This window comes from Neoarius graeffei, chromosome 18 (genome assembly GCF_027579695.1).
Source record: "Neoarius graeffei isolate fNeoGra1 chromosome 18, fNeoGra1.pri, whole genome shotgun sequence".
In the NCBI taxonomy this organism is placed as follows: domain Eukaryota; kingdom Metazoa; phylum Chordata; class Actinopteri; order Siluriformes; family Ariidae; genus Neoarius; species Neoarius graeffei.
Genome location: NC_083586.1, coordinates 43109796 through 43133478, shown reverse-complemented (window position 1 = coordinate 43133478; position 23683 = coordinate 43109796). Strand labels below are relative to the sequence as shown.

Sequence of the window (23683 nt, the reverse complement as noted above, 5' to 3'; positions counted from 1 at the left end):
GACAAGTGCAAATTACCCATGCTGCTCTTTCGAACGATGGACATAGTAAATGTAACTCGTGGTATTTTTTCCACCGTCGAATAACTCAGCTTCTTCAAGGACTTTTTCAAACATGTTACTAGCTGCCTTCATTATCCTTATTATGCTGGAAGGTTAAAAAAAGGCAGGTCAGGACAAGCAAACACGACACCTTACATAGCAAAAGCTTAAAGGTTTATAGCGCTTAAAAAAAAAAAAAAAAGTATTCACCGCCAATATCTACCAAAATACAAGAATCTCAACAAGGTGTAAACAAAACATTTAACCCACACGCTACCAATAGGAGCCCAGCTCCATAAGGAAAAATTTGAGGTCAGATCTCAAAAATACTCTGTAATACACTCACGAGCCACTTTATTAAGAACACCCATACAAACATCAGAATGGGAAACATTAAAGGAACAGTCCACCGTACTTCCATAATGAAATATGCTCTTATCTGAATTGAGACGAGCTGCTCCGTACCTCTCCAAGCTTTGTGCGACCTCCCAGTCAGTCAGACGCAGTCAGACGCGCTGTCACTCCTGTTAGCAATGTAGCTAGGCTCAGCATGGCCAATGGTATTTTTTGGGGCTGTAGTTAGATGCGACCAAACTCTTCCGCGTTTTTCCTGTTTAAATAGGTTTATATGACCAGTGATGTGAAACAAGTTCAGTTACACAAATTGAAACGTGGCGATTTTCTATGCTATGGAAAGTCCGCACTATAATGACAGGCGTACTAACACCTTCTGCGCGCTTCGACAGCACATTGATATCTGAGCTCCGTATCAATGCGCTGCCGAAGCGCGCAGAAGGTGTTAGTACGCCTGTCATTATAGTGCGGACTTTCCATAGCATAGAAAATCGCCACGTTTCAATTTGTGTAACTGAACTTGTTTCATATCACTGGTCATATAAACAGGAAAAACGTGGAAGAGTTTGGTTGCATCTAACTACAGCCCCAAAAAATACTATTGGCCATACTGAGCCTAGCTACATTGCTAACAGGAGTGACAGCACGTCTGACTGCGTCTGACTGACTGGGAGGTCGCGCAAAGCTCGGAGAGGTACGGAGCAGCTCGTCTCAATTCAGATAAGAGCATATTTCATTATGGAAGTACGGTGAACTGTTCCTTTAAACACTGAGTGGGCGACAGTTCTGTAGGTGGAAACGACTTGTTGATAAGAGAGGTCAGAGGAAAATGGACAGATTGGTTCGAACTGACAGGAAGGATATAGCAACTCATAGCAACTCTTTACAACCGTGCTGAGCAGAAAAGCATCTGAGCATGCAACAGCAGAAGACAGCATTGGATTCCACTCCTGCAGCCAAGAACGAGTTCCTATTAAAGTGGCCAGTGAGTGTAAATGCACTTTATAACAGACTTGGAACCAACTGCAGGATCTTTTAGGAGCTGAGAGTCAGCTGTGATCCTGTAGTCAGATATGTTCTTGAACAATAAGTGTACTGTAATAGGGTTAGCTTTTATTACCTCAGCGGCTAATAAGGATTATCGCTGATGGATGGGTCATGTTTCTTAGACCACGTGGCTGTTCAAAGCTCTGTACTGACTGATCACCTGATCTCAGTGAACACATCGATAAAAATAAAGACAAACTCACGCAGAGAGTCTGATAAATGCACGACACATTTATTTTATGAATGCGGTTCAACTATTTAAATACAGGCAGACTCAGCGATTATACAGTACCAGTCAAAAGTTTGAACACACCTTCTAATTCAATATTTGTTCTTTATTTTTATTAATCAAAAGACTCTTCATGTCAAAGTAATGATGGATGTCGTTTCTCTTTACTTGTTTGAGCGGTTCTTGACATAATATGGATTACTACAGTTGTGGAATAGGGCTATTTACTGTATTATTACTGACTATTTACTGTTTGATCTCAAACACATTAAGAAGGCAAGAAATTGCACTAATTAACTTTTGACGAGACACATCTGTTAATTGAAAAGCATTCCAGGTGACGACCTCATGAAGCTGGTTAAGATAATGCTAATAGTGTACAAAGCATCATCATGGTGAACGCTGGCTACTTTGAAGAATTTTAAATATGAAACATTGGGTTTTTTTAACACTTTTTTGTTTACCACATAATTCCATACATGTTCCAGATGTTATTTCATAGGTTTGAGGTCCTCAGTATTGTTCTACAATGTAGAAAATAGTCACAATACAGAACAACCTATGAATGAGTAGAGTAGGGGTGTACAAACTTTTGACTGGTACTGTAAACCCTCATATTTATGAGCCACTGGAGTTGTTTAGTCATATATATATATATATATATATATATATATCCACGGGCGGCAGGGTGGTGTAGTGGTTAGCGCTGTCGCCTCACAGCAAGAAGGTCCTGGGTTCGAGCCCCGTGGCCGGCGAGGGCCTTTCTGTGTGGAGTTTGCATGTTCTCCCCGTGTCCACATGGGTTTCCTCTGGGTGCTCCGGTTTCCCCCAAAGACATGCAGGTTAGGTTAACTGGTGACTCTAAATTGAGCGTAGGTGTGAATGTGAGTGTGAATGGTTGTCTGTGTCTATGTGTCAGCCCTGTGATGACCTGGCGACTTGTCCAGGGTGTACCCCGCCTTTCGCCCGTAGTCAGCTGGGATAGGCTCCAGCTTGCCTGCGACCCTGTAGAAGGATAAAGTGGCTAGAGATAATGAGATGAGATATATATCCACACAGACACCAAGCCTTTTATTAAAATATAGATTTGAAACATATGATATAAACAGCACTTTTTTTTTTTTACTACAAGAGTTATTCCACAAAATCGAGTCGTACGTGAGCTGATAGCAGAAGAGGCACGTAGCGCTGAGTCGGCTATAAGCCATATATGACGAGACTGAGTGGAATAACTGTTTTATTCCATCCACATTCACTGGATTTTGAGAAACCGAGCATTTTTATTTTTTGCAAATTCAATAAATGAAAACTTTATACAACACGTCCGACAAAATCTTTTCCACTTAGAATGAAAACAAACCAGCGAAATGACAGTCGCAATTTATGAAAAATGCTATAATAATAATTTTTGAAAAAAAAAAAGTTCTTACCATCATATTTTGTTGAGCTTTTTTTGGGACAATTTTTGGGGTTTTGTTTTCGAGTAGAGTTTTTATTTCATCCTCGGTTGGTTCAGTAACACGGGCCGCCATTTTGTTTTCTTCTTTTTTTGGTGGTTGGCAAACCAACTTAAAGGTGCATTACTGCCACCGACTGGGCTGGAGTGTGGAACAGGAGATATTGGGGGGGGGGGGACTATATTCTTTTATTTAGCCATTTCTGTTTCTTTTAAATACTTGATAAAGTGATATATCCAGAGCCTAATCTAGGGCGCGTAATACGCAATAATACGCGTTTTTTATCTGTCTGTCGCACATCCACTTTTTGGGCGCAAGAGTGATATCGCGTATCTATTCATTTTGTCGTGCATTTATAAGTAGAGAGCGTGTAGTCGCGTTTTACTGAATCTTGTGCGTATCAATTTGTCAGCAGCGGTCTCAAAAGTAGCCGGTCACCAGCGGCAAATCGCCGGCTATGGCTTGTTATGCCGCCGGCTATTGTCAGTCGAGTCACAAAATTTAATATTAAATATTTCTGACAGCAAAAAAAGTTGTGAACGTAAATTACATCCACTATGTCATGTATGTCCGTTGCTGCGTCAACTGTGTTTACGTCCTCGACACGAGTGCAGCCATTACTGCCGCCTGTGTTGCCAGATTGTGTTTACATCCTCGACACGAGTGCAGCCATTACTGCCGCCTGTGTTGCCAGGTTGTGTTTACATCCTCGACACAAGTGCAGCCATTACTGCCGCCTGTGTTGCCAGATTGCGCGTTTTCCCGCCCAATTTGGGCAGTTTTAAGTGCATTTTGGCGGGTTTTGAACATATTTTGGGCTGTAAAATGTCAGCAGTATCTGGCAACATATTTTTTTTACTTAATACAAGAAATTAATGGATGCCAACGTTTTTGCCAAAATGGTATTTTATTTTCCATTGTTTAGGCAGCTTCAGCATCATACTGTGAGATTCTGTTGAAATTGTTTTTTTTCTTCTATGAAGCCTGAGCCATTTATTTTATTAGTTTATAATTATTGTTTAATTTAGTCTTCAGGAGAGGCTGCCTGCACACAGCACTAGTATTAATAGTTTTTTTCCTTACATGAAAGCTGAGGCATTTATATTATATTTTAAGGTAACTTCATGTTGTGCTGTGAGGTTCTCTGCACTTTAACTTTTGAACCAACAGGAGCATTTGGATAAGTAAAGCCTATTTTTCTGCATTTTTGTAGTCCTGGTAATCTTTTATATTGGTAAAGTTGTTTATAGGACCATTTCTCAGTGTCTGTTTTTTTAATCAATAATTTTTCAGTAATAACTTAATATTTAACATATCACTCAATTTTAAACAACCCCCGCGCCTCCCCCATAGTCTCCAAAATTTCTGTGGGAAACACTGGCATGCGTAACAACGCTAATCAAGCTTAAGCTAGACGACCCGCCTCAAATACCCGTCCCGGGTAAATGTTATCCCAATTTTAGATGGCCTGTTCCAAACCATCCCGCCCCATGAAAAATTCGTACTTGCATCTATCTATCTATCTATCTATCTATCTATCTATCTATCTATATATATATATATATATATATCCCTGCACACTTTGCGTGCATTATGACATTTTACCATTTTGCACCCTGCTGTAAATTATTTGTACCCTGCTATTCTCCCAAACTTTGAAGCCCCTGTGTCAGCACCCGCTAGCAAGCACTGCGGTAAATACAGCGTTGTTTACACACCAATCGGAAAATATCGGAAAGGACCGAAGTATTCCGAATGGTTTATTTAGCAGGTAAAACAGTTTTGTGAACTATTATATCATTGGTCACTGAACCGGAAGACAGTGTATCTCAACCAATCGTGTGAAGTGTTTTAAAAATACCCAAAAGCACATGGCATATCGTTCTGTCTCATCCAAACATAACATTCAGAGCCTCCAGGATTTCGCAATTTGCAACATCAACGCAAATTCAACCAATCCCCGTGAATTCACGGCGGTGTTGCAATTATATCCAATCACCGCAACTTTCCCGCAAATTTGACCAATCGTTGGCGTCGTCTTGCGGTGACGTCGACAAACTACCTTCCGCCTTACTTCCGTGTATACGTTCAAGAGAAGCAGCATGTACGCAGTGTTGCCAGATTGAGCGGTTTTAAGTACATTTTGGCGGGTTTTGAACATATTTAGGCTGGAAAACGTCAGCAGTATCTGGCAACATTGCATGAATAGGCTTAAATTCTGTTACTGAAAGTGTGTTATGTTTACAGTGAAGCACTGTGTGCACTTTATTTTTTTTTACTTAAAAATTAATGGATGCCAACATTTTTGCCAAAATGGTATTTTATTTTCCATTGTTTAGGCAGCTTCAGCATCATACTGTGAGATTCTGTTCAAATTATTTTTTTTCTTCTATGAAGCCTGAGCCATTTATTTTATTAGTTTATAATTATTGTTTAATTTAGTCTTCAGGAGAGACTGCCTGCACACAGTACTAGTATTAATAGTTTTTTTTTTCTTGCATGAAAGCTGAGGCATTTATATTATATTTTAAGGTAACTTCATGTTGTGCTGTGAGGTTCTCTGCACTTTAACTTTTGAACCAACAGGTGCATTTGGATAAGTAAAGCCTATTTTTCTGCTTTTTTGTAGTCCTGGTAATCTTACACATTCTACATGATTGCTAGGGTTTTTTTTTAGTAATTTGTTTAATTTTTCTTGTTGAAAGTTCAATTTAGTATTATGTTAATGATTCTAAAAGTAAAGATTAATAAAACTGTTCTGTTTATAGATGTACTCTTGAAAATATCTACCAATGTATTACTTATTTTTCTGTCCCCACTAACTGGAACAAATGAGGGATATTTTTACCCATGTTAATATTTTCTGTCCCCTGTTTCTACAACTAGTGAGGGATCTGTCCCCTATTTTCAAATTCCTAGATTAGGCTCTGATATCTGACTTGATGCATTCCGCCATTTTGTTTCTCTCTACTCATGGTACAGTATATGAGCTGATTGGCTACTCTACTACTAGGATATCAGAGCGCACAATTGCTCATATCCAGTGAATGTGGGTATAATATATTATAACACACACACACACACACACCTGAATTTAGCTTATCAAGCTTTTGGTTAGAAATAAAATTATATTATATATAGGGGAGAGCGGGGTAAGATGAGCCAGGGGGTAAGATGAGCCACCCCCTGTTTCTAATGGCCCTTTTCCACTACCCTTTTTCAGCTCACTTCAGCTCGCTTCAGCCCGACACGGCTCGCGTTTCGACTACCAAAAACCAGCACGACTCAGCTCGTTTCAGCCCTGCTTAGCCCCTAAAACTCGCACCGTTTTGGAGTGGGGCTGAAGCGAGCCAAACCGTGCCGACTGAGGTTGGGGGCGTGAGCAGACACTCCCCTGTGCACTGATTGGTGAGGAGGAGTGTCCTCACATGCCCACACACGCCCCGCGAGCGCGCTGGGATCTGTAAACACCGCAAACCCGGAAGAAGAATAATTATGAATTACGAGAATTTCTGAAGCCTTATGCGCCTCGCCTCATCTATACGCTCTTGCCAGTATCTGTCCGCGTTGTCGGTGACAACAAGCCACAGCACCGAGACCAGCAACACTAACGACTCCATGTCCTCCATGTTTATTGTTTACTATTCGGGTCGTGAGACTACCGCTTAAAAGCTCACTGAATCAGTGACATACAGAGCATAGTGGACGAGTTCGCAGAGCGCAAGGCTCGTCGTATGCCCTTCAAATAATGCGCGCAGTAGGCTATTGATGTTTTATTATGAGCCATGTACAGTATGTCGCCTAATGTTTTTTTTTGTTTCTGAGTTACATGTTCGTTTGAAGGACTTAATGTACAAACTAACATAGTTGCACCCCGGAGTGTTGAAATTGGTAAACACAGTGCATTCAGTGAGGTTTGCACCGCCCTCCTTTTATTTCTGACTCTTCCTGTCAGCGTTGCAACCTCTGAGCGCTCATTCGTATGCCCTTCAAATAATGTGCGCAGTATAGGCTATTGATGTTTTATTATGAGCCATGTACAGTATCCTAATGTTTTTTGTTTCTGAGTTACATGTTCGTTTGAAGGACTTGATGTACTAAATAACATAGTTGCACCCGGTAGTGTTGAAATTGGTAAACACCGCAGTTGCGGACATTTTGTAGCCTAAAATGATGTTATGATAAGCTTTAATAAAGGGCCCGGTCATTTGCCCCGCCCCCGGCCCGGCTCTGACTTGTTCCGCCACTGTCACTGATGTCACTGTTTGCGCTGCTTAACGGCATCACATGACGTCCACCCACTTTCGCTAACTCCACCCAATGTGTCCACCCACTTCCAGCCAGCACGGTTCAGCGCGGTTGTAGTCGAAATGCAACTCCAACAGCCCCGCTCAGCTCGACTCAGCTCGACTCGGCACGGCACGGCTCAGCCGCGTTTGTAGTGGAAAAGCGGCATAAGAAACAGTAAACAAATGTGACCATGTGACCACATTCAAAGGGGGCCGGGACCATTTACTTACACTTGTGGAGAGGAGCACCACATGTCAAACTAGGTGAGGGACATATTTATAAAAATGTGTTTTTGTGCTTTCTAAGTCAATTCCATGTTTGTCCACAGTGATGATTTAGAGAAGACAAAAGTAGAATAATATTTAGACACATTAGGGTTAAGTTAGTGGCTTTCTAAGCTATGATATGAATGCTAATAAAAATAATTTTGATTAGCCTAATCCCCTTTATTAGCATTTTTCTACAAAATGGTGGCCATGGGGTAAGATGAGCCATTAGATGTGGGGTAAGTTGAGCCACTGGCTCAACTTACCCCATTGGTGGCTGAGCTTACCCAATATGGATGACACTTAAGTTTTCACATTTACTGGTCATATATGACAACAACATATTATATATATATATATATATGACATCAGATGAGGAAGACCAGTTGTTAGATGTGGGGGATTATGTTGTGGCAAAATACACAGGGAAGAAGAAAGTGCATTTCTTCATTGGCCAGATAATCAAATTGGATGTCTTCGAAATAGAGGCAAGATTTCTCAAAAGAAGCCGGTTATGCCATGGCTCTGCAAGAAAGCCAACCTTTGTCTTCAAAGAGAAAGATGAGGCTGTCCTGTCAAGACAGGATATTGTGAAAAAATTGCCCCGCCCCTTTACTGTTGGGGGGACAGCACGGAGGGAGAGGCAAATGGTGTTCCCTTGCCATTTGAACGCTTGGAACATTGAATAATGATGAAATGATTGAATGATTGATGGAATGATTGCTGCATGTTTTAGCAATGTTTTAACCTACTGAAAGAAATAAGATTCTTTTGGCACTGTTCTACTGTTTTAGTAATTTCTATAATATAGTATATCTCTCATTCCCTCTCTAACCATCCCTCTTTCTATCTATCTACGCATATCTCTCTCTCTATCCATCTATCTATCCCTCCCTATCCCATCTCGTTCTATCACCTCTCTCTTCATCTCCCCTTCTCTATGCAACGGCCCTATCCCCCACTTGATTGACTTGACTTGATTCATTGATTGCATTTCTAATAATAAAAGTTGTTTACTTTGTTAACCTAACATGTTTTGTGTTGGCTCAATTTACCCCACACAGTGGCTCATCTTACCCCGTGCATGGGGTAAGTTGAGCCACTTGACATTTTTTTTTCAAGAGGTAATATCACTCTAACCATAAGAGCTTATCAATTATGTTTTGCTCAGATAGTAACAGTACACTTTGAAATTTGGTATGGTGTGTAGACTGGAAGCAAAAATGGCTTTAACATGTAGTTATGATGAAAAATGTAAAAAGTGGCTCATCTTACCCCACTCTCCCCTATCAGGGCTTTACATTAGCACCCTCCCACCTGCCAAATGTGGGTAAAATTTGGCTTTGGCAGGTAATAACTTTAGTCTCACTAGCCACTTTGGCGGGTGGTTTATTCTGTGGTATGACAATATATTTTAATTGTAGTTTTCTCTGAAGGCATCCGATATAAAAACACATTGCAATGTAATATTGCGCGCCTACAACTCCCATGAGCACCTGCATAAACATTCTGACATGTTAGAATTGTTTAAAATGTTCGTTAACTTCTCAGATACGGTAACTTGCAATTAATGAACGAAGCAACAAAGCTGCTGATGACTGACAAGCGCACTATGTGGCGGCATATAGCTGGAGTTTCAAACCCTGCTGCTCACGAAAAAGGGGCAGAGATGAACAAGACGCTAATCGGAAGATAAAACAGTTCAATGACAAATGGAAGTTCGGGTGAGACTGGCTAGTTCATAGCAAAACCGAAAACACCATGTACTGCGAAGACTGTAGAAAGTCTGGCAAAGACAGGCACCAGTAATTTTAAACTCGAAACTATAAAGGACCACGAAAAGTCAAATGCACACATCGGTACTAACATCAAAATAGGTGAAGACGGCTGGTTCACTACAAGACAGCATTGCTTTCAGTCCCTGGCTGTCATGAAGTCGGCTGAGCTGGAGAGGATGGAGCTGCTGTTTAGAAACGTTCACGCGATTGGAAAGAAGTTGATCCACCCCAGCTATCAACTTACGGCATGCTGGAAGCCTCAGGTCACGAAGACCATTTTTCATGGACCATTCAGACTCATCTGATGATGAATGTAATGAGGACATTTAATGTCCCTCTCTACACATGTTCACACACACACACACACACACACACACACACACACACACACACACACACACTATTAATAGATAATACATAGTATACATAATAATACTTGATAATACACATAATACTTGCATATCAAAACATCAAATGATTTTCAATGATAAATGTTTTGAATTGGACTTTTAATATTAGAATCAGTTCAGTTGTACTGAATGTTATTTTTCATATTATACGATATTTCATATTGTAAGGGGCTTGAATTTGAGTTCAATAAACAGAATACTCTGTTTATATTTTTGTCTGAATTGGTTGCATGTTTTCATACAGGGATCTACCTTAACAGCACTGAATACTTGCGTGCTACTGTAGAGATACATTATACGCTGCCATTCATAATTAAATCTAGATCTTCCGAACTTTAACGTATCACGGTGAAGAAAAAACTGCGATTTCCTGCCAACAAAAGTGTTCCTAGTGAAAAGGCTGAATGGCTAGTGACTCGGGAAAACCACTAGCCACAGTGGCCGGTGAGCAAAAAAGTTAACGTAAAGCCCTGATATTTATTTATTTTATTTTTTAATTGTGTCCTTTCAACCACTTTGAACTTTGAGTCACTTAAGATTATAAGTGTAATAACTGTCACTACAGTTGCACCAAGCCAATTTCGAGTTTCTCTATGATGACGAGATTAAAGATGTGGATATCAGATGTTTGTTTGTTTTTTTAAACCAGTACTGACATCCTGTTCACAACTGTGCCAAATCTGTACAGGCTTCTGTCACCAAGTAATGCGAAACTTCAGAGGCACAAAGATGGTGTGCCTTAGGACAAGTTGTGTGAAACGTGTTGTGTCAGGCAACATCACACACATTCACCTTGTGAAATGTGTCAGTGGGTCAGATTGGAAAATGTGTAAAATTCGATCCAGCAGTGATCCAGTGTTTGAGACCAGTATCACCCAGACACCAGTACTCAGTAACAGACTGGTACATTCCTAAACACAACAATTGATCGTAATTAAGAGTGATGATTCCCACTGCCATTGTCATCATATAAATAAAACAAAACGGCTAAATGCCTCAGACCAGAGTTAGTCTGCACTACTCTGACAACCACAGATTTAGAGGAAAACCAGATGTGCTACACTGGAATGGATTAAAGGGAAAGAAAAAGGGAAAAAAAATGTCAAAGCTGGTCAGGACACACTGTGAAGTGAAGCAGCTGTGTGCGTTTGTCGCATGAAGCCATATGGCAGACAGTGACACAGAAGGTCTGCACTTCATACAGACCTCTACTAATAATTAAAGGAAAAATCCACGTGACTTGCAGATCAATATTAATGATCAATATATGCTCTTTAGTGGTGTAAAAGATTGAGTTTCTGATTAAATTCTGAGTTGACATTTTTGGTTAACAATATTGTTTCGTTACCTGTTGATAGCGGTGCCAGCGAGAACTAGCCCTTACTTCATCCCTGATTAAAGAAAGATCTGTCTCTCCAGCTCGCTCACCTCTTTTCGTTCACGCTTGGAGATCACTAACTAGCTGAGCCGAATCTCTGGTGTAACTCAGCAGTACTGCATCACATAGCTACAATGCATGCTGGACCCTGGAGTCTGACCTCTCTCTGTAGTATGTTGAACGTCGCTGGAAAAATATATGTGAGAAGGGGGGAGGGAAGCTCTTTAGCTGTTAGTAGCAAACAGTGAAACCTGGCCGTTATCCATTACGTCCGAGATCAATTTTTCCCTCCTCTTAAGCACCACTGTAACTGCGCTAGGAATAACAATATCCCACCGTGAGGTCAGAGGAGCATGCAACCACTAACTTCTCAGACTGTAAAAACACAGACAGCATAACTTCTCTCAAATGCGGAGCAACCACAGGTCTAGCGCCCCTGCTGGCTGGCTGGCTGGCTGCAGTATAGTATAATGTGTAGCTCCACCCATCTCCATGTGTTTCAATGATATAATAGCTTAATTTCCATGTCAATTTTCTCGTCTAAACTGTCTTTGGGGAAGCCATAGCCTAATGATTAGGGAAACAGCTTTGGGACCTAGCTTTTGGTTCAATTCCCTGGACCAGCAGGACTGGCTTAAATGCCCTTGAGCAAGGCGCCTAATCCCCAACCGCTCCGGCAAGAGTGGTGGCGTACCTTGTGTCTAATTAGCCAAAGAAAAACTGACGATGCAGATTATCAGTTCGGGCATTGAACCCAACCAACAGGACAGGACACAAACTGTCTTTCCTTCCATCTACAGTGTCTATCAACCGTGAGTTGGCCTAGTGGTTAGCGTGTCTGCCTCTTGATCAGGAGATCGCGAGTTCTACTCATGGTCCGGTCATACCAAAAGACCATCATAAAAATGATACCTACTGGCAAGGCACACTGCAATACAGATGCGAGTGGGGAGTCAAACTCTCGTGGTTACCAGAGGACGAGTCCCCCACTGTAACCCTAGCTATGTAATAGGTGAGAGGCCGAGGGCTATCGAAACGGAGCTCGGCGCCCCCCGATGCGCCACATGGCGTGGGAAAGGACTGACAGTGTCTATCTGCATATTTTTAATTTTCCACAGAAATTAGTTTTTTAAATGTTATTCTAATCTACAATATCATAAGAAGCCGTGGAATGAAGTGATTGACAGACTTGGAGACACATTGGACATTGAGGGAAGGGGACAGGTGTACCCGACATTGACTCTCGTCTCTACTGCACAGACTCTGGCTCCAGATAGATAGCAGCAGAAAGTCCCTTCTGTCCAAACATGGACAGAACATATTTGACAACATGACGAAGGAACTTTGGCTTCATTTCTATAGAAAGTAACTGATATAGAAAGTAACTGCATGCAGCCATGATGTCCCTGTTTTTTTATAGTCACTGTCTCACATGAATAATACAACACCAAGCACCAGAATTACTTAACACATCACAAATGTTACTATCGCCGTCGTCACTGCCAAACCCGATCGAGGCTTGAGGCGAACCCTGTTTTGGTCGACTTGGCCAGAATTGCATCAGTAGGGTCGCCAGTTCCTTTCACACACAATTTAGAGTAGCCAGTTAACCTAACTGCATGTCTTTGGACTACGGGGGAAACCCACACAGACACAGACAGAACATGCAAACTCCACACAGAAAGGCTCCCGTTGGCCACTGGGCTCGAACCCAGAACCTTCTTGCTGTGAGTCAACAGTGCTAACCACTGCACCACCCTAAATATTATTATACAAACACATTTAATGTGTTTCAGGGTGGAGTTTACTTTTAAGTGCACAAAGTAAATTTATTTTGGCTAATTTACAGTTTACCGTACCACGTATTCAGAAATGGGTCATGCGGTACATTAAAGCATATATTCAGAACCATGGCCTCGCTTTTTGTTTATAAATGCCTTGAGACCTCAAGAATGGCACAGGAATAGTTTTAAGCATTAACAATAAATCTAATATAGTAATTTTTACAATTAAAGTGATTCATATAGGTAGCAGTCCGAGTGAATGACCTTGACATCCGTGACATCACAGCAGGAAATCTATCGGTCTCATTGCCATTTGCGCTATACTAAAACACAGAGCTGACTGCAACTCCGATCCTCCATTTTGAGCTAATTTATCGCCATGTAGACTAGGGTATTAGGCAGAAAAAGAAATTTACCAGTCAAAAATAATATTTTATATAATCCTGATAAGCGCCGCAGGTGCGAAGACGAGCGCTGCAGGCGCGAAGTCCCTCTAGGGGGGTCTGGGGGCATGCCCCCCCAGAAAATTTTTGAAATTTAGACTTCATTTCCTGCATTCTAGGACATTTTCAGGGTGAAATGGCGTGTAATTTTTGATCAGAAATATTGCATATTTTTACTTTGTATTTTTTTCAGTTTCACTCCTGAATGTATCAGATGTATGTATGGTGTTTGATTTGGTAACAAAAGTGAAAAGAAAATAAACAACAATGAATTGTATATAATCTTTTGATCTAGTTACAGTATTTAATAAAAAAAAAAAACCAACAGTATTCTATTTTACCATACCCCAATGAAACCCCCTTGTTAATCAATGTATCACACATACCTTTTCTGTCTTTTTGTGGAAAAACGAATCAGTTTTTGTCACATTCAATTTGGGGCGTTTGTTGGGATTCATCTTGATCCAGAAGAGTGAGTCAGCAAAAAAAAATGTGGTTCTCCCGCCAAGAAAGAGGAAACTACAACGCAGGGTGTTTGGCAATTTTCGACCAATCAGAATTCGCGATTTATTCAGTCCGCATGTTACAAGATTCAGTGCGGGCCAAAATGGCGGAAACGATGAAATATTCTGATTTTTCATTTCAAGTTTTCAGTATTTTTCGTATTAAACTGTGTTTCTTACGATTTGTAAATGATGGCGGAACCACACACGGACTGGCCATCGGGAGTAGCGGGAGTTTTCCCAGTGGGCCGGTGGTTCAGTGTGGGCCAGCGGAGAAAAAAAAAAAAAAAAAAAAAACAGTTGCGCGCTGGCCTTTAATATGATAAGCAATGTTAACAGTTTCTTTAACAAACTGTTAACATTGCTTATCATATTAAAGGCCAGCGCGCAACTGTAATAAGCAATGTTAACAGTTTGTTAAAGAAACTGTTAACATTGCTTATCATATTAAAGGCCAGCGCGCAACTGTTTTTTTTTTTTTTTTCTCCGCCGGCCCACGCTGAACCACTAGCCCACCGGGAAAACTCCCGCTACTCCCGATGGCCAGTCCGTGTGTGGGCGGAACATAACTGGATTTATCGGACGACATGTGGGAGTATTCATGTGCGAAAATTTTCGGCATTATCGTCCGTTTCAGTATCCATCTGTGTGTATACTTGCCCGTTGAAATCGGCAATCACCCGTCAAATTTACGGGTGGACGGGTCTCTGCCTAATACCTTAATGTAGACGTGTTGCTGGCGGGTGCAGCAACATGACAGAAGGTGGATTTACGTTGCATTCATGGCCCAAGAACATTCAAACTGCAAAGATTTGGACGCATTTTGTGAAAAGTTCATGGGCACATTGGGCGTCTACAAAGTGGTCTCTCCTCTGCTCTGCACATTTTACTGAGGACTCAACGAAACCTCTGATCTGCTGAGGAGCGTTGGCTATAAGCCCGTATTGAAAGAGGGTCCAGTATCAACAATTAAAGAAAACTACAAGAAAAGGAAAGTAAGTTCAGTTACACCAGTTCTTCCGGAGTATGAGCAGAGGATTGTTGCTAAAACCCAGGACAGAACGGGATGTGGCATATCGCTCGGGCAGTGACCTCCCTGCAGTTGTTGCTAAAACCGGTGACGTCCCGTCCCGGGTTTTAGTAATTGCCTGAGCCGAGCAGGAATGGCAGAGTACTCAGTAATGGAGAAAATGGAGAATGAGTGGAGCAGCCGTCTGATTTCTGCGCTGGATATGCTTGCCTCAGCAGCAATATCTCGCCCTTATGTGGAAGAAGCGAATGAACGGACAACTGAAAGTCAGATTGTTTCAAAACAATTGGCCACAAGGTCGGCCTTCAAGAAGCGAGAACACAGACGGGTAAGCTCCGACTCTCATTTGGATACAAAACACTCGTTGTTTACCTGCATTTAGATTAATACATGTAACTTGCATTGTGTGTTTAAGTTACCGGTATAAGATTATTTAATTTGCTTCAGAATGTGATTGTCTCAGTTCATCTGATTATTTAATGAGCCTTTTACGTTTTATCAGTGAAAATGCATGCATGTACATGTATGTTGCATAAGTTATAACACCCATCCTGTTTTAATGAGAGTCAACCCACAATCAGTGAAGTCAAATCAGTCTTAGTTGAGTGAGTCGGTAACACCATTTCTTTCTTTCACCATAAATTTTTATTTATATGACTTTGGTCTATAGCTGTCAAAGGCCTCGGCCTTAAAACCAGTTACCGCAGTGACGCCACGCACTCAGGGCTGGCTGGCTCAGCGGGGCAGCTCGAATGCCAACTTTGCGGTCGATTTTAACTCTCAAAAATATACATTTTTATTCTTATTTATGCAGCATAGAAGAGTCAAGGATGGAGATACTATCCACTCAGAAATTTATTTAAAAATAAAGGTTCTGCGTATCGGGCGGCACGGTGGTGTAGTGGTTAGCACTGTCGCCTCACAGCAAGAAGGTCCTGGGTTCGAGCCCAGTGGCCGATGAGGGCCTTTCTGTGTGGAGTTTGCATGCTCTCCCCGTGGGTTTCCTCCGGATGCTCCGGTTTCCTCTACAGTCCAAAGACATGCAGGTTAGGCTAATTAGTGGCTCTAAATTGACCGTAGGTGTGAATGTGAGTGTGAATGGTTGTCTGTGTCTCTGTGTCAGCCCTGTGATGACCTGGCGAATTGTCCAGGGTGTACCCCGCCTTTCGCCCGTAGTCAGTTGGGATAGGCTCCAGCTTGCCTGCGACCCTGTAGAACAGGATAAAGCGGCTACAGATAATGGATGAATGGATAGGTTCTGCGTATCTGCTTTAAAGTGCGTATCACGGGTAAATTCAGGAGCAAGATCAATGTAATTGTCTTATTTTATATTAAACTTTGGTCAAATATCTGTCACATTTTGCATTTCGTGCAATTTTTTTTTACCTTGCGCAATACCAGAAAAATTCAGTTGAAATCAAGCCATTTGAGGCGAATTGGTCCGCCTCTGAAAAAACTTGGCATTTGGATTTCCCGGCAAACATTGATTTTCGTGACGTCACGTGTGGGATGCCTCCCTCTGAATCCTACGTCAGCGCTGATTTGTTTATGAGAAAACGACCTGGTGGTTTTCTGCAAATTTCTTCAACGCTATCACGTAATTATTAAAATGGTTAACAGATGTATCGTAGGAGGGTGTAGCATCTTGATGGGATTAGTACTCATCGTTTCCCACATTGCGCTCAGGTGACAATTCCATATTTCAATGCAAAATCGCTAGCTGCTAAACTCGGTCTACACAGGCTGTGCACTGAAACCATGCAAGCTTGCGCAGCCTGCTGGTGCTTCCGCAGGTGACGTCACGAATCTGGCTCCAGACTCTCTTGGGATTTTTCCAGACGCATTTTGTTATTTTATTTTTTTCTGCTGTAGACAGATGGCCTTGTGCAAAATTACCCTTCTGGATGATTAGATTAGATAAAACTTTATTGACCCCTTTGGAAGGGTTCCCTCAGGGAAATTAAGATTCCAGCAGCATCATTACAGGATAAACAGAGAATAGAAAATAGAGAAAAAAACTTCTAGATAAATTAATTTAATTTAAAGTATTTACATATACAAATGTAAAAAGAATAAGTAAAGGGGCATTCTTTCATCTCATTATCTCTAGCCGCTTTATCCTGTTCTACAGGGTCGCAGGCAAGCTGGAGCCTATCCCAGCTGACTATGGGCGAAAGGCAGGGTACACCCTGGACAAGTCGCCAGGTCATCACAGGGCCGACACATAGACACACACAACCATTCACACTCACATTCACACCTACGGTCAATTTAGAGTCACCAGTTAACCTAACCTGCATGTCTTTGGACTGTGGGGGAAACTGGAGCACCCAGAGGAAACCCATGCAGACACGGGGAGAACATGCAAACTCCGCACAGAAAGGCCCTCGTCGGCCACGGGGCTCGAACCCAGACCTTCTTGCTGTGAGGTGACAGCCGTGCCGCCCAAAAGGATTCCATATTTTGTAGAATTTAGTGGTGGAGCCATGCAATGTAGCCCTCATCTTCTCTAGCTTGGAGTAGGACAAAAGATCCCAGCATATATGCACTTTAACCTGCAGTTAAGGTTAGTTCCTTCACATACAGTAGTTCCAGAGATACAGTAAAGTGTAAATTCCCTGTTATTTTCCTGTACTATGAAGCAGAGCACTTGAATCAGAATCACTTTTATTGCCAGCTATGTGGACACACAAGAGGAATTTGATTCCGGTTACACTTAGCTCTCATAGTACAAAAGAGACAAAAAGCGTATACACAAAACAAACAAACAAAAAAAAATGATGCAATAGGTGCATAGTGCAAAGTAATCCAAGTAAGTCAAGTATGAAATAGATAAAGTATACATGACGGTATGAGTGTGCAGATATTTTACAAGTGATATTACTGATATATGAATCTGGATTTAAAGAAGGGAATTTGAATATTTTAGGTATAACATGCTCAAAACTGTGGAGATGACAGTGGACTTTAGGAGGAGGCCCATCACCATCACCAACAACACTGTGACTGTCATTGAAAGCTTCAGGTTTCTGGGTTCCACAATCTCTCAGGACTTGAAGTGGGAGACAAACACAGTCACTATCATCAAAAAGGCTCAGCAGAGGTTGTACTTTCTGCGCCAGCTCAGGAAGCTCAACCTGCCTAAGAAGCTGCTGACACAATTCTACTCTGCCATCATTCAGTCTGTTCTTTGCTCTTCCATCACTGTTTGGTTTGGATCGGTCACCAAACAGGAGAAGAACAGACTGCAACGGACAATAAGGTCTGCAGAGAAAATTATTGGTGTCAACCTGCCCTCCATCCAAGACTTATACTTGTCCAGAGTCAGGAAACGGGCAGGTAACATCTCTGCGGACCCATCACACCCTGATCACAATCTGTTTAATCTTCTCCCCTCAGGGAGGCGATATAGATCACTGTATGCAAAAACAACCAGACACAAGAACAGTTTCTTCCCTCAGGCTGTCTCTGTGATGAACAGCTAAAATCCAGATTCATATATCACTTGCAAAATATCTGCACACTCATACTGTCATTCTGTGCTCACTGTTACTTGTATTTATACTTATTTAAATTTACTATTCATCTTTGCACTATGCACCATATTGCACTAAAAGGGAAATCCTTTCTGTGATGAACAGCTAAAATCCAGATTCATATATCAGTAATATCACTTGTAAAATATCTGAACACTTATACCGTCATTCTGTGTACACTGTATACTTTATATTTATTTAACTATTTCATACTTGACTTACCTGGATTACTTTGCACTATGCACCTATTTTGTTGTTTGCTTGTTTGTTTGTTTGTTTTGTGTATACTAGAGCTGTGCAATATATCGTATTTTTATCACGATATCGATATTGGTGTCAAACGATATCAAAATTCATAATATCGATATGAAACGATTTTTTGTCATTTGTCGAAAGGGACATGCACAATATTTCTACAATGGCAATAAAACAACAATAACATTGACGTGACAGTAAGGTAAAACGAACCATTCTGTCCCCTAAGGCACACCGTAGCCTTGCATACGTCATCCATTCTACTCCCGCGATATCTCCGCAACAGTAAAAAATCAGTTCTTCTGTTTTCATACGTGTCGGGTGATTTGATATATTGATTTCTTAATATGTTGTTTGATTTGCTTGCTAATAGTTATAATAATACAATTAACATATATTTACGTCATATTTTTGGATGTGGGACTGGGTAATGTAAAAATGGCATCTACGGAAGAAAACAAGCACAACAATATTAGCACATATCCAGCTTGCTAGCCGTGTTAGATGTGTTAAACCGTGTGGATTTAAGTGGAATAATTGCGAGTCGTCCTGTGGTCAAGGCAGCGTTTTAAGGTAAGGCAATTTGGTTATTAATGTTGCCCGCCGCGGCATGTTTACTTGGGTTCATTTGATTTTGACTTGTGCATCTGCAGCTAGCATCATGCTTTGAAGTAGGTTCTGCTAAGGACGGGTTTATTGCGCGATGTAGACGGACTCAGATGTAATTACATTGTTTTTAAAATTCCGTGCGCTTAAAACGGTGTCCCCCTGCTAATCATGTAGCCCTAATCATGTGTTGCTTTTACTTTTCTTAATGGCGAGTGAAATATCTCTGCAAATGGTATTTCAATGCTGACATGCCAAAAAGATAGCGCAGTCCACATTTGGAAGATGAAGGAAGAGAAGCCTATTTTCATGTATGTTAATTCTTAAGGACTTGTCTCTATATTGTGCGTGTTTAATGTTGGTGTCTTAACAACACACAAGCTTACGTTGTAGTGTGTGTGTGTGTGTGTGAGAGAGAGATTTTATCCTTGGCTGGCTACGAGCCAGTGTGGACGTTACGCAGTAATCACTGGTAATACCAGCGCTGGCTCCATCCTCTGTGATCGGAAATGTTGAGTGAGGAGAACGTGAGCCTTGTGCAGGCTATAGGACCTATGCAAAGTATGCGCTTGCACAGTAAATAGTTTAAGTAAAAGGCGTTTCAGGGTACAACGGGAAGGGTTGACAGGTAGCCTATGAGGCCTGTACTATAAAAATGTGGCCCGGTGCCTCAGGTGTTGATGATCAGGGCTTTAAAAAAAGGTGTATAAATATCGTTTTAAAAATCGCGATATCGATATTTACTGAAAAAATCGTGATATTGATTTTTTCCAATATCGAGCAGCCCTAGTGTATACGCTTTTTTATCTGTTTTGTACTATGAGAGCTAAGTGAACCGGAGTCAAATTCCTCGTGTGTGTCCACATACCTGGCAATAAAAGTGTTTCTGATTCTGTATAACTGCTTATTAATATAAAATCCACCCAGGCAAACCTTAAACTGAACCCATTCATGACTAAGCCACACCCCTTGTTGCGTAGCCACGCCCATTCTGGTCTCTGCACTATAGTAACCTAGCAGTCGCGCGACATTGACGCGCAGATCAAACGAGGTCAGTGTGATGCGGGTGGATTTGGGAAAAGAAAAAAAAACACAAAAAACACACCCACAGTCGAGTATTTACATGTTTTAAGGTGTCACTGCACATCTAACCGCAGTGTTCAGTGTGTACAGCTGTCAGTTAGCGCACTGCCGGCTGCAGCAGCTCGTAAAGCTTTAACACTCCTCTGCCCAGACGTTATTAAGCATCTATTAGCCATCACACGGAAAACATCCGCAACGCAAAGCAAAAAATATAAAGAAAGAGAGAAAAATCATCGCAATACTGTGTATTACACAGAGCTCATCAGGCCAAGGTTTCAGCTCCAGGTTACTAAATAAACTAAATGATATTATGCAGTTTCCGGTGTGTTCACTGTCACTCCACTGCCTCGACCCGAACTCAGCATCAACTACAAGCAGCGGTTATAAATATTAAAATGAAATTACCGTCTCCCGAAGCGGACACGCTCTCATATCAGGAGTTCTGAGTCGAAATTCCGTGTTTTTTTTTTCTTTTCCAAATCCTGCGAAATAACACTCCTATAACGTAAACAGGATTGTCACTGATGTGTTTAAACGATCGCTCACTCTTTGTCCGTGAGCGGCAGATCCCTCGTCACTACCATCGCAATCTCGACCACGTTTTATTACACACCCGTATTCCGACTACTCCCGCCTCCTCAGTGATGATTGGCTAGTTTTAACAAGTTGTCCAATCAGATAAAGGAGTTAAGTATTAACAGCAAATAGCTGTGCAGAGAAGGCGGGTTTTGTAAGAACTCTGGTGGAAATAAAAACAAAAGCTGACAGACTGTACTTCCTGTCCGATCATTTTGTCTGTTCGACTAGAAATGATAGTTACATAAATAGTTCCGCTTAGCACACACGAATGTATTTTCACTTGCTTCTGAATAGGTGTTAATTCCCGCTTGTGCAATTATGAAGTCGTTGTGCTCAAGTGCACTGATTAATTTTCGATTTGATTAAAAACTGTTCATTTGATTTTTTTTTCATTCTTTCCTTGAACCAGAGTGATATATGAAACTTATATATAAGTTTTAGCAAAAAGCTTTCACTGAGAAAACCCATTTGGTAAACTAGACTGGTACCAAAATCCAGAATTGTGACACCCAAAGGCATTTTTGAGACAAAGTCGGCAAACAGTCTTATTTTGTCAATTTGGGTGTGCCGAATTCAAATCTGCAATATGCCGAGCTCTATCTGACCTCTGTTGACCTCTAGAGGTCATTGAACTTTGGGCCTGTAAACGTCTCAGCTGAACCCAGTTTCTCAGCTTTCTAAGGAATGAAATGTACTAAAATGATTAATGAAGTTAGCAAATGGCCTTGTTTGTTAAATGTTTGGGTGCTGAATTCATTTTTCATTTGTAAAACGACATATGACCTCTGATAACCTCAAGGTCATTAAACTTGGCCTATAGGCCTATGCATTTAACGGCATTTTTAAACTGACTTTACTCCCCCAAAAAGAATATGAACAGACAAAAAACAAATAGAAAGGAACAAATACAACAGTAAATGCCAGTCCATGTACATGTGACTTACTTTTCACAATGAGAATGCCTAGGCGATCACCTTACATAACATTGCATTACATTTAGCGGTTATTGTTTATACAAAGCTACTGAAAAAAGGACAGATTCAGCAGCATACAAAATGTGGGGGCATACAGGGTATACAGGTTAATCAGGGTTAGTATATATGAGAGTTTTTTTCTTTGTTGTTTGTTTTTTGTAAAGGCTTTACCCCGTTTAAAACAAAACAAAACAAAAAACAACAAAGAAAAAAACTCTCATATATACTAACCCTGATTAACCTGTATACCCTGTATGCCCCCACATTTTGTATGCTGCTGAATCTGTCCTTTTTTCAGTAGCTTTGTATAAAGAATAACCGCTAAATGTAATGCAATGTTATGTAAGGTGATCCCCCTAGGCATTCTCATTGTGAAAAGTAAGTCACATGTACATGGACTGGCATTTAATGCTGTATTTGTTCCTTTCTATTTGTTTTTTGTTCATATTCTTTTTGGGGGAGTAAAGTCAGTTTAAAAATGCCGTTAAATGCATAGGCCTATAGGCCAAGTTTAATGACCTTGAGGTTATCAGAGGTCATATGTCATTTTACAAATGAAAAATGAATTCAGCACCCAAACATTTAACAAACAAGGCCATTTGCTAACTTCATTAATCATTTTAGTACATTTCATTCCTTAGAAAGCTGAGAAACTGGGTTCAGCTGAGACGTTTACAGGCCCAAAGTTCAATGACCTCTAGAGGTCAACAGAGGTCAGATAGAGCTCGGCATATTGCAGATTTGAATTCGGCACACCCAAATTGACAAAATAAGACTGTTTGCCGACTTTGTCTCAAAAATGCCTTTAACTCCTTAAATAAGCACTTTTTTGAATTTTGGTACCAGTCTAAACTGATTTCGGTCCAGAATGTTTCTTCGTGTTTGGATGCTCCTACTGTCAGGCATTTTATAGGCACTCTATGGGCCATCATATATCCTGGGGTAGATCCTGGTGTTTCGTAAACATGGGTGGGAATCACTGAAATGTCGAACCCACCTAACTGTTACAGGTCACCAGTCTATTGCAGGGCAAACACAGAGAGACAGACAACTATTCACACTCACATTCACACCTATGGGCCAGCAGCCAGTTGACCTCATCCACGTGTCTTTGGACTCTGTGAGGAAACTGAAGTACCTGGAGGAAACCCATGCAATCACAAGGAGAACGTACAAACTCTACACAGAAAGGCCCTGGCCAAATGGCAGCTTTGAACCCAGAATCTGCCTGCTTAGGGTGGCACGGTGGTGTAGTGGTTAGCACTGTTGTCTCACAACAAGAAGGTTCTGGGGTTTGAGTCCAGCAGACGACAGGGGCCTTTCTGTGTGGAGTTTGCATGTTCTCCTCATGTCTGCGTGGGTTTCCTCCGGGTGCTCCAGTTTCCCCCACAGTTCAAAGTTCAAAGACATGGTTAGGTTAACATGGGGTGGCTTTTGGCCGAAGTGCCCTTGAGCAAGGCACCTAACCTCCAATTGCTCCCTGGGCGCTGTAGCATGGCTACCCACTGCTCTGGGTATGTGTGTGTGCTCATTGCTCACTTGTGTGTGTGCATGCATGTGTTCACTGCTTCAGATGGGTTAAATGAAGAGGACAAATTTCACTGTGCTTGAGTGTGCATGTGACAAATAAAGGATTCTTCTT

At 41.3% G+C, this 23683-nt stretch overlaps 1 protein-coding gene across 1 annotated transcript in view; it reads right to left on the bottom strand.

The window, feature by feature from the left end:
* agpat3 (1-acylglycerol-3-phosphate O-acyltransferase 3) overlaps positions 1-21089 on the bottom strand; it is a 77935-nt gene extending 56846 nt beyond the window's left edge. Inside the window, exon 1 of the mRNA XM_060898837.1 lies at positions 20894-21089. The gene's annotated coding sequence lies outside the window, so the exon portion shown is untranslated. The remainder of the gene's footprint in view (positions 1-20893) is intronic.
* Between the last annotated feature and the right edge of the window lie 2594 nt (positions 21090-23683).